Raw genomic sequence first — 10,316 nt, forward strand, 5'->3', positions numbered from 1 at the left:
ATGATGTCGATATCGTCCGCAAAACCGAGAAGCATGTGCGACTTCGTAATGATGGTGCCGCTTCTCTGCACACCAGCCCTCCGTATAGCACCTTCCAATGCGATGTTGAACAATAAGTTCGACAGCCCGTCACCCTACTTCAAACCATCTAACGTCACGAACGAGTCCGATATCTCACCGGCTATCCTGACGCTTGATGTAGAACCTTCAAGGGATGCACGTATCAGCCTAATCAGCTATGTTGGGAAGCCATGTTCAATCATAATCTGCCATAACTCATTTCTTTTGACTGAATCGTACGCTGCCCTGAAGTCTATGAACAGATGGTGCGTCTGCAAGTTGTATTCTCGAAATTTATCGAGGATTTGTCGCAAGGTAAACATTTGGTCTGTCGTGGAGCATTCCCCTCGAAAACCGCATTGGTACTTGCCAACAAAGGTCTCCTGCAACGGCCTCAGTCTGTGGAACAGGATGCGGGAGAGAATTTTGTACACGGTATTGAGAAGAGTTATGCCCCGATAATTGCTACAGTCCAGGCGATGGCCTTTTTGTAGATCGGGCATATGAGACCCTCCAACCAGTCCAAGGGCAATTCTTCATCAGACCACACTCTCAGCATGATCCTATGGATGGCACGATACAGCTGTTTGCTCCCGACTTTGAAGAGTTCGGCGGGAATGCCGTCCTTCCCGGTTGCCTTGTAGTTTCTCAGCTTTTTCACTGCTTTCTTCACCTCGTCCATGGATGGTGGATCCACAGCTTGACCATCATTCTCAATAGTCATCCTGCTCCTTTCGACTCCACTGTTTCCCTCACCGTTCAACAGCATACTGAAGTGTTCCTTCCAACGCCTGGCCACCTCTGTTTTATCGGTTATCAGGTTCCCCTCCCTATCGTTGCACATGACAGGGGCTGACACGTTCCGATTCCTGATTCCGTTGACCTTCTTGTTGAAGCTCCTCGCATCGTGCCTGGAGAAGCACTCTTCCGCCTCTGCAAGAATACGATCCCAATGCTGTCGTTTCTTCCGGCGATGGAGTCTCTTTTCAGCGGCTCTAGCATCTCGATATCTACCCACGCTCTGACGAGTCACAGCCGTGGCCAACATGTGACCTCTGGCGTGGTTCTTTTCCTCCGTCACTCGCTGGCACTCAGCGTCAAACCACTTATTGGGCGCAGCTGCCGCAGTTGTACCCAACACTTATCGCGCTGTAGTGCTGATCGAACTGTGGATGTGCCTCCACTGTTCATTCAGGTTCCCTTCAACTCTTTCCTCAATCCGTTCATCAACCTTCTGCGAGTACTCTGCAGCCACTCCTTCAGTTGATAGCCGCTGGATGTTCAACTGCATCCTCCTAGTTGCCTTGGATTTCAGCACGTTGGACAGCCGGGCGCGGATTTTGGCTACTACGAGATAGTGATCCGAGTCAACGTTCGGTCCTCTGAACGACCTCACGTCTGCAACGTCTGAAAAGTGCCGTCCATCAATCAGAACGTGGTCAATTTGAGAGCAAAGCTCTCCATTCGGGTGCATCCAGGTGTGCTTACGTATGTTCCGGCGTGCAAAATAAGTGCTACATATAGCCATTCCTCTAGCTGCAGCGAAATTAACCAGCCTCAGGCCATTGTCGTTCGTAGTAGAGTGGAAGCTTTCCCTACCAGTTACGGGGTGGAAGAAGTCTTCCTGCCCGAACCTGTGCATTTGCATCTCCGATGACAATTTTTATATCGTGTCCTAGGCACTCATTGTATGCCTTTTCCAGGAGCTCATAGAACTCCTCCTTTTCGTCATCGGGTTTCTCGTTGGTCGGTGCGTACACATTTATTAGGCTCTAGTTAAAGAATTTGCCCTTAATTCTCAACACGCCTATACGGTCACTGATCGGCCTCCATCTAATGACACGCTTCATCTGTTTTCCAATTAGCTCGAAACCGACTCCTCTTTCTGCTTTCACGCCGCCACTATAGTAGATGTGGTACTTAAATGAAGTGTCCGCAATAGGATTTACTGCTCGGAATTCGCGTTTTCCCGATTTCGGCCACCGCACCTCTTGGATAGCTGCAACCTCCACATTCACCTTCCGCAGCTCTCTAGTCAGGATACTTGCGCGTGCCGGTTCGTGTAGAGTCCTTACATTCTAAGTACCGAGTTTCCAATAATCGTTGTCCTTTTTCGTTCGCCTAGGTCCATGCCGATTATTCCGTTCCGTATTTATATCTGGATCGTTGGTAGTGAATGCATCTTGAGGCTTTTTTCTCAGTTTTTCACAGGTGCTGTCAAAATTAAAATCGGTGGTTGCGCGCTTGTTCAAACTCCAAGATAGTGGCAAGTTTTTTCTACTTTAAATGAAAGCTCTATCGTTCCTCTTCAAAAAGACGTCCAGCTTGTAAAGAGCTCCGTGATGAACTTGAGAGATGCAGATCAATAGAACAACAATATCGCACGCTAGCCTGTGGGGCTAATAGCGGTCTCGATCAATAAGATTAGTTGGCACATTTAGCATGTTGTAGGATAAGTACAACGATACACCGTGCTACACTGCAGAGTCGGGAAAATTTGCAGTTCGAAATCTTCCCTAATCCATTTATATTTCTTGCAGGTTCCTTAGGGCAAAAACTATGAGAAAATAAAACGTTCTGGTTTGTTTATAGTCAATTTCATTCTGATCCTTTCAATCAGTCCTATGGAAACTAAACATAATGATGTAACTTTTTATACCGCTGTAAATCACGAATAACTAGAAATCACGTTTCATTAGAGCTTCCTCATAAAATTTCCCATCTTCCGATGGTATTTAGTTGGCGAGAGCATTAGGTTTGATACCAACTGCTGATGATTGAACGTCAGAATATGCTTGAAAAATATTTTTTTTTATGAGACAAAAATAATTTTCAGCAAAATGAATTGAGTATAAACAAAATGAATAATCCCAAGGAAAATACGGCTTTTTTTAGTCTCAACAGTGGATCACAACGCTACCATGTTTTATTTCCAAGGTTACGGTCTTTGAACTAGGCCTTTCATGAAAATTGTTTATTCTCTTTGGAATTTTTGGGTAAATTTACCTTTAGTGAACCACTCGTCAGTGCAACTTAATTTTACTTAACATAAATCAGAGTTTAAAAATTTTTCTCGTGATTCTGATGCAGATTTGCTGGATAGATGTTCTCTGATACTGCCTTGATTTTTCGCATGAATTGTGTTTTATCTGGCGGGTGGTCCACTATATTAAAGGGGTCAACTATAGGGTAATTTACCCTACGTTAGGAGAAATTGAGTCAATCTGACGAGTGGTCCGCTCTAGGAAAGGGGTACACCGTAGGTTAATTTACCCTACAAATGTTTATCGTGATTCTTATGAATATTAGCTGAAAAAGCTGGGGTATATTAACCTATAGTGGACCATTTTCCTATAGTGGACCACTCGCGAGATTAACTCAATTACTCTTAACATAAAAATTTTAATTTCAAAAAATGTTTCGATTTATGATGCAGGTTTACTGGATAAGATGTTTCCCGATTGAAGTTTTTCTAAAATCTCTCGATTTTTCTTAAAAATTCGCTCAACCATAGAAAGAGGTCCACTATAAGTTAATTTACCGAATTTCGATTTATGTTAAGGGAAATTAAGGTTATGTGACGAGTGATCTATCATAGGAGAGGGGTCCACCAGAGGATGATCTCTCAAGTTTTAGCCTAAATTGACTTAATATGACCAGTGGTCCACTGAATGACGTGATCCAGGCTAAGTAGTTTTACCCTATCATTTTATATGTGTATTCGTGGAGCCAGAATAACGCCGGAAATCAACTGATAGTGCCATATTAAGTCCATAATAAAAACTGTGGATTTCTAGAAAACAGCCTCAAGTGGTCCAGTATTGTTTACATCATTCCCGGAAATTGATTTTCCGAGTATTCCCAGCACACGGAAATAAAAATAAAATATTTTTATTGCAAAATAAGATTTGAAACAAAATTTTTTAATGAAAGGTAACAAAAATAATCGTATACATTGTTATAACTCCGACTGAAATATGATTTTAAAAAACATTCACGTTAACAAAAGAAAGTTTGTCTGAATTCAGACAGTTCACGACTCTATTTCCACTTGCTGAGAAGCTGTGAATGGCATTTTCATAGGGTATTTTTTATTTAATTGCACAGTAGTGCACAAAAAGAAACTATAGTCAATTATGCGGAATTTTCAGAAAAAAATCAGGAATACCGGGATCCAGGAAGCTCGGGTAAACGTAGTTAATTCCCGGGAATGTAAACCCTAACGGGTATTTCCGGCATGGAAATAATGCTCTATGGACTCTATTTTGAGATCCAACATGGCGACTCCCAAAAAAAACGACCGTGAAAGATCAATTCTCATCTAAAATAGATATCTTCCAAAACGGAATGATGTCCAAAGACCTGGCAAAAGGCTAATGTTGAAACCGCTACTTTGCTTAGTGCTTAAGTATCCGGAGGAACATTTCATTTAAGACGGAGGCGCGGCGTAAATTTTCGCTTTGATTCTTTCTTTTTCTAGAATCAAAAAGTTTATTCAATACATGTTGATTCGTAATCGAATTTGAAATATTGTTTTTAGAAAAACACTCTACAACCTAATGATGATGAGCTGACTCGAGTCGCATCATGTGTTTCTCAATTCGCACTGATGTGTTTATTAAGCATGAGAATTGTGCTTCGAACAAACCAGGTGGTTCTTCATCAACTTTTTTTTTTGTTGACGTAGGAATACGTTTTTGTTTTCTGTGCTAGATTACATTTTGTAAAATTGAAAATGAAACTGACAAATGAGCCGTTGCGGAACAGAGTGGTCTATGTGCCATCGAACAAATTGTTCAAGAGAAGCAATTTTCGAAAAATCTCTGAATAAAATTCTGTTCAACGGATTCTTTCAAACAAAATGTTCTAATATAAAGGTTATGAAGTGGTTTAACATTGGGATACATAAAATTAACAGTTTCTTTGCGAAATCGGTGATTTTATCTCGCCAATGTACATAGACCACTCTGACTTCATATATATATTTACTGGAATCCTCGAATCGTTTCGAAACAGAGTGGTCTATGTACACAAACCTGGTAAATGACAATGAAAATGACGGTAACTCGTATAAAATGGCTAGTGTCACATGTTATATGATACATATGGCATGTCACATGTAAGATGTCACGTGTAACATTACATGTAACACAACATGTTACATGTTACATTTTTCGTGTTACATTATGTGTAACATGTTACATATTACGTGTGACATGTACAGAACAAGTGACATGTTACTTATCAGATGTAATATGCTACATGTTACGTGTTACATGTTAGTATTACACCGATTTATGTACATAGACCACTCTGTTCCGAAACAGAATGGCTATTCTGTTTTAGACGAAATTTCAACACGATATAAATCAGCTTTAAAGTTCGATTTTTCGAATTTTTTTTTAATCTCCCAACTTCAGCTTCTTGAGTAGATGCGGTTCATGCAAAAAACTCATTTTCGAAAATGTTGCGTTAGATTACAAACGATTATAGTAAGCGAACGACTTCCAAGGTCATGCTTTATCATACATTTCCCTCGCTATCGCCTTGCTTCTCGAGCACAATAACGAACAATAACGTGGACGGAATAAATTCCACTGCCCACCTATTCTGACTTAACAAAGTGTTTTGTTTCGTTTCTCTATCTCGAGACTGCGTGGCCACGCCTTCAACACTAGAATCTACGCTTAACTCGATACAAAAGACTGTGTGTAGAAAATTCAGCTCCATTCGTGTTCGTCACACGTTAGCAATAGGTGAATTTCGGAAAAAAATCGGTTTGACTGAATCGATTAATAAAGATCTGAGAAATCGGTTCAAAAAACCGAGCAGCCGATCTATAAATATCGATTCTGCTGAAAATCAGATCAACTTCTCTTATCGTAGCAATACCTGAAAAATGATCGATTAAGCCGAAAATGGTACAAAAATATCGACATCAAAAATCGACCTACCTGAAAAATTGATTCTGCAAAGATTGGATCGAGGTGTATGGCTATTATAGGTACGCGGTATTAGAAAACGAGAGCTGCGTACGAGTCAACTTTCAGACACTGCGGAATACCTTACCTTTATTTTTCATACGACAGCAACTGGTACCTCTTTTTGCTGCAGGATATTTTGCTGGCACAGCTACCGGAGGGCAGAGCGGAGAGCAAATTTATTATGTGCGGCCAATCAAAATATTCGATGCTACCGGTGCGGTGGTGCGATCATCAGCGTTCTGTAGTAAACATTTCTAGTTTAAAATTATGGAATCAGTTCTTTTCAGAACTACGAATGCTTGAAGATAAGAGTTATGAACAATAGTGTTGCCTATGAACAGTTTAACGCAGCAAGATATTAACCTCATTTTAAGAAATTTCGCTGCTATATTGGGTGATTTTTCGGTTCGATTGATCTTTTGTACCCAGTTGAACACCGTTACCGGTCCAATAGCGATTAGTTAATCTAGAACCAGGGTAATTTTCGCATCAGAAAAGCACAAATTTTCTTCTAGTGCTCATGAAAATACTTCAGTAGTATTAAAGGTATGTTGTTTCGTTTCTCTTTCTCGAATCTGCGTCGCTCTGCCTTAAATGCAAAAATCTACGTTCAACTCGATACAAAAGGCTGCGTGCATAAAATTCAACTCCCTTCTTGTTCTTAACACGGTTGCACCTGTACCAGTGTGAGATACACGGTGTAGGCGTGGTGAAACATGTTAAACAAAAGTTAAAATCAATAGGGGTCTTAATATTTACCATTTCATACAACCCCTAGGGCTGTATACCTTGTAGTAATTCAAATATACTCAACCTCCTGTACTTCAGAGCTACGTAATTAATTAGCTTGCAACTTTTTGCAAAACAAATGTTTCAATGGTACAAATTGCTTGATAAATGAAATTCACAACACAGCATTAGATTGAATTGATCAATATTTCTTTTACTATGGTGTCTACCTAGTGAATAAATGGACATATTTTTCGTGGAGGGGAGAACTGCGCTCGATAATAAAGAAACGCATTAGAAGAATAAAAAACAACTTACATGTTACAATGTAAGGACTTCGATGTATAATGTATGGAATGCACGGTATCGCACAGAGTGCACGGAAGGCTTACTTATTTTTTCGCTGATGGCATCCTACTTTTTTGAGTGAGAGCAATATTTTTTCTGCCGTGTTTCACTTTGTTGCACTCCGAGGCAAAGGTGATTCCCGCTCCACTGCATCTTCATGGTCAATTGAAACCGACAAACGCTGATATCTGTCGGCAAAACTGAACCATATTTCCCTGAAGCTTGCAGTCTTGTAACAACCTCCACAGCCACTACGTCACGAGTGCTAGAAACAACTTTAGCATGACAGCAGACACTCTGACTAGATGATTTTGCAATCATCAATGTTATTCCGAAGCCTGCGAAGCATTCAGACGAACGCGATGATACTTTTTCGCGGCACAGATGCAATAAGTGTCACAGTATTTTTTTTTTTTTCATTTCTATCAGAAGCGTTGTGAAACAACTCTACATCTCTAATGGCATTCATTCTCAGTTTTGAATCGCGTAGATGCCCGGCTGGCACAACTTAACATTTTACGGTGCCTCAACTCAATGCACGGAAAGAGAAATCAAAGTTTGACTCCGACAACACACAACTGAACGCCATTATCAGTCCTCTACGTTTCATACAATTTCAAAACAATTGAAAAATGTCACGATCACCAATATTATTATTTTTTTTTCAACTATCTACATTTTCTGAATAAATAAAAATGACACTTTTGATTTTAACAGCAAACGCAGATTTTACTAGAAGGAGTTCCAACATAACTTTTTAACCAAAGCAGTTTGTTTTTATTTTTAAAAAGCTTTCATTTACTGCAATTAGTAGATATAACATATTCTTCAAATTATTTACCAAGCACCAAACTAATGAAGAGAGAAAAATAGTAATCATTCATAAGAAACAATTTAATTCAAATACAGCACACAGCGACCCATGTCTAATCTTCCAGGGAAATTCGGGTGGAGAATACCACACCAAAATTAAACGTCAGAGGCAGTATAGAAAAAAAAATTCAACCAGAAAAGCGGAGACAGGCCAAACAAAACAAAACAAAAAACACAAATGAAAACTCTAGTGATGATAATTGAAATGATAGCAAATAAATATAAACAAAAGGAACCGCTCGCGACAGCAGCTCTAACGAGAAGCAAACTGATGACAAACAACGTTTATTTTACTTTCATTGTTCGTTTCCATCCAAATTAGGAGCAAAAAAAAAAACAATATCGTCCGTTTTGTTTTGTACCGTCTATGAATATGCATAATTTTACGTCACATTTTTTGTATTGTCCCATGTTTGGCCCGAGAGCCGGAATACACCCGTATCCTAACCTGAAAATTTCGCCACCGTCATCATAATTGATATTTTGTTTAATTGTGCTCATTTCTCCATTTTTAGCGTCGTAGGCGCATTGCAAAAATAAAGCATTTTAACAAACCACCTTTACGTTATCCCATTCCCTTTCACGTTTTAAATGATTGATTGATGACCAATCCCATCAATAGATTCCAGTTGGACGATTTTGATGAAGTGCGCCACGAGCACGCGGGGAAGAGTTGCGAGCGAAAAAGTAAATTCGATACAATTTGTTCATTGTCAGGGCGTAACCGAGCATACTAAAAATAGCAAAAAGAATCAAAAATCAATGCAAACCATTGATTGTAAATATTTCAATCGACAGCAGTAGAAGTACGCTAAAGTATGACGTTAAAACATTGAACGGAAATCCATAAATTAGGAGCGCCCTGGGATCGAAAGCTGACAGATTACTGTAAATAACATTTTGTAGATAAATTATTGAGTATGAAAATTAGATTAAAATGAAATCAATGAGCGAGACCGCGAGCGCAAAACACATAAAGACAAACACAAAAAAGTATCCCCAAAAAAAAATGAATGTGACCCCATTCATACCGAATAAGAGTGCAAACTGGCGAGAGTAATAAAATAATAAAAGCACGACAGAAATTAAACAAAACCATTAATGGATACGCGTTTACTGAATCATGGTTGCGCAAGCAGAATGATCACAGCCATAAAAGCACTGCCGCAGCCTTGGAGGGTAAGTATTTCTCGTTCGGGTGGGGGTGTTGGGTGTGATAATGCGGATTGAGTTCTATGCACCATAGCAGCAGCAGCAGCAGCAGCATCCGAAAAATGATATTGATAGTGCAAATTCCATATGCTGTTACGTTTTTATTCACACATCCGGTCCCAACCGCAGCTGGTTGCTAGTTTTTAGGGCTGATAACATGTTATTGCTGAAATGTGCACGATAAATCTGGCTGCGGTTGGTGTCTGGAAATCGGTAAATGGTACGGATAAAATTAAACATTACTACGCCATAAACGGGCATACTTTATAGCTTTATTTTCCGCTGCTTGTTTGGGCGGCAAAGGCTCTGCCGCAAAAGTCGCAAAGTAAAGGAATGCGATTCAAATCGAGCGTGAAATATCGGAAATGAAAACAAAGAAAATGTGTAGATGTTTTTTTAGAAGTAAAAAAAATGTGTGGTAAGTGAAGAACTATCGTTATTCGTTAGTTTGCACTAAAGCAGCCCAATCTATTATCCATACTGGATGTATTGGTATCATTTTAAACTATGGGTTGAAGCTACCAGCAGAGGAACTGTTCGGTTGCAAAATGGTAGGAAAACTCAAAATTGAATTATGTAATTATTCCTTGTTATGTGACTACCTATTTGTATTATGTGGTACTTTATTTACTCTGATCGTATCGTTAGCTATTTCAATTGACTAGGAACCATTCATTTCATAATTTCTATTTTCCATGTATTTATATTTATTTATTCACCCACATCCACCTGTTACAATTAAATCGAAATTGATTTCAACATAAACTAGTACATTAGTCAGTTTTCAGCGTTTCTGAATATGGGCGCACGTTTTCATCTCTTTATTTTCAATCACCTTTGATTCACGGATCAGTAGTTAGGAATAATTTACCAGCAATCGAATAAAGCACGCTTCGCACTGTGCAACAATGAACGATTTAACAGTTTGAAGTACCCAATAGAAATTAATGTACCAATCAGGAAACCAATCATCTGGAATTTATTTTGACAAACAGAACTGAAGTGAGCTATCATCGAAGGTATTTTTCTGGGTATGAACGGGCAATAATTAATTTGATTCCTCTATTTCACGCAAACCTACACGGAGCTCATAATTATTGACAAAATAAC

The sequence above is a fragment of the Wyeomyia smithii genome, chromosome 3 (assembly GCF_029784165.1).
Source record: "Wyeomyia smithii strain HCP4-BCI-WySm-NY-G18 chromosome 3, ASM2978416v1, whole genome shotgun sequence".
Classification (NCBI taxonomy): Eukaryota; Metazoa; Arthropoda; class Insecta; order Diptera; family Culicidae; genus Wyeomyia; species Wyeomyia smithii.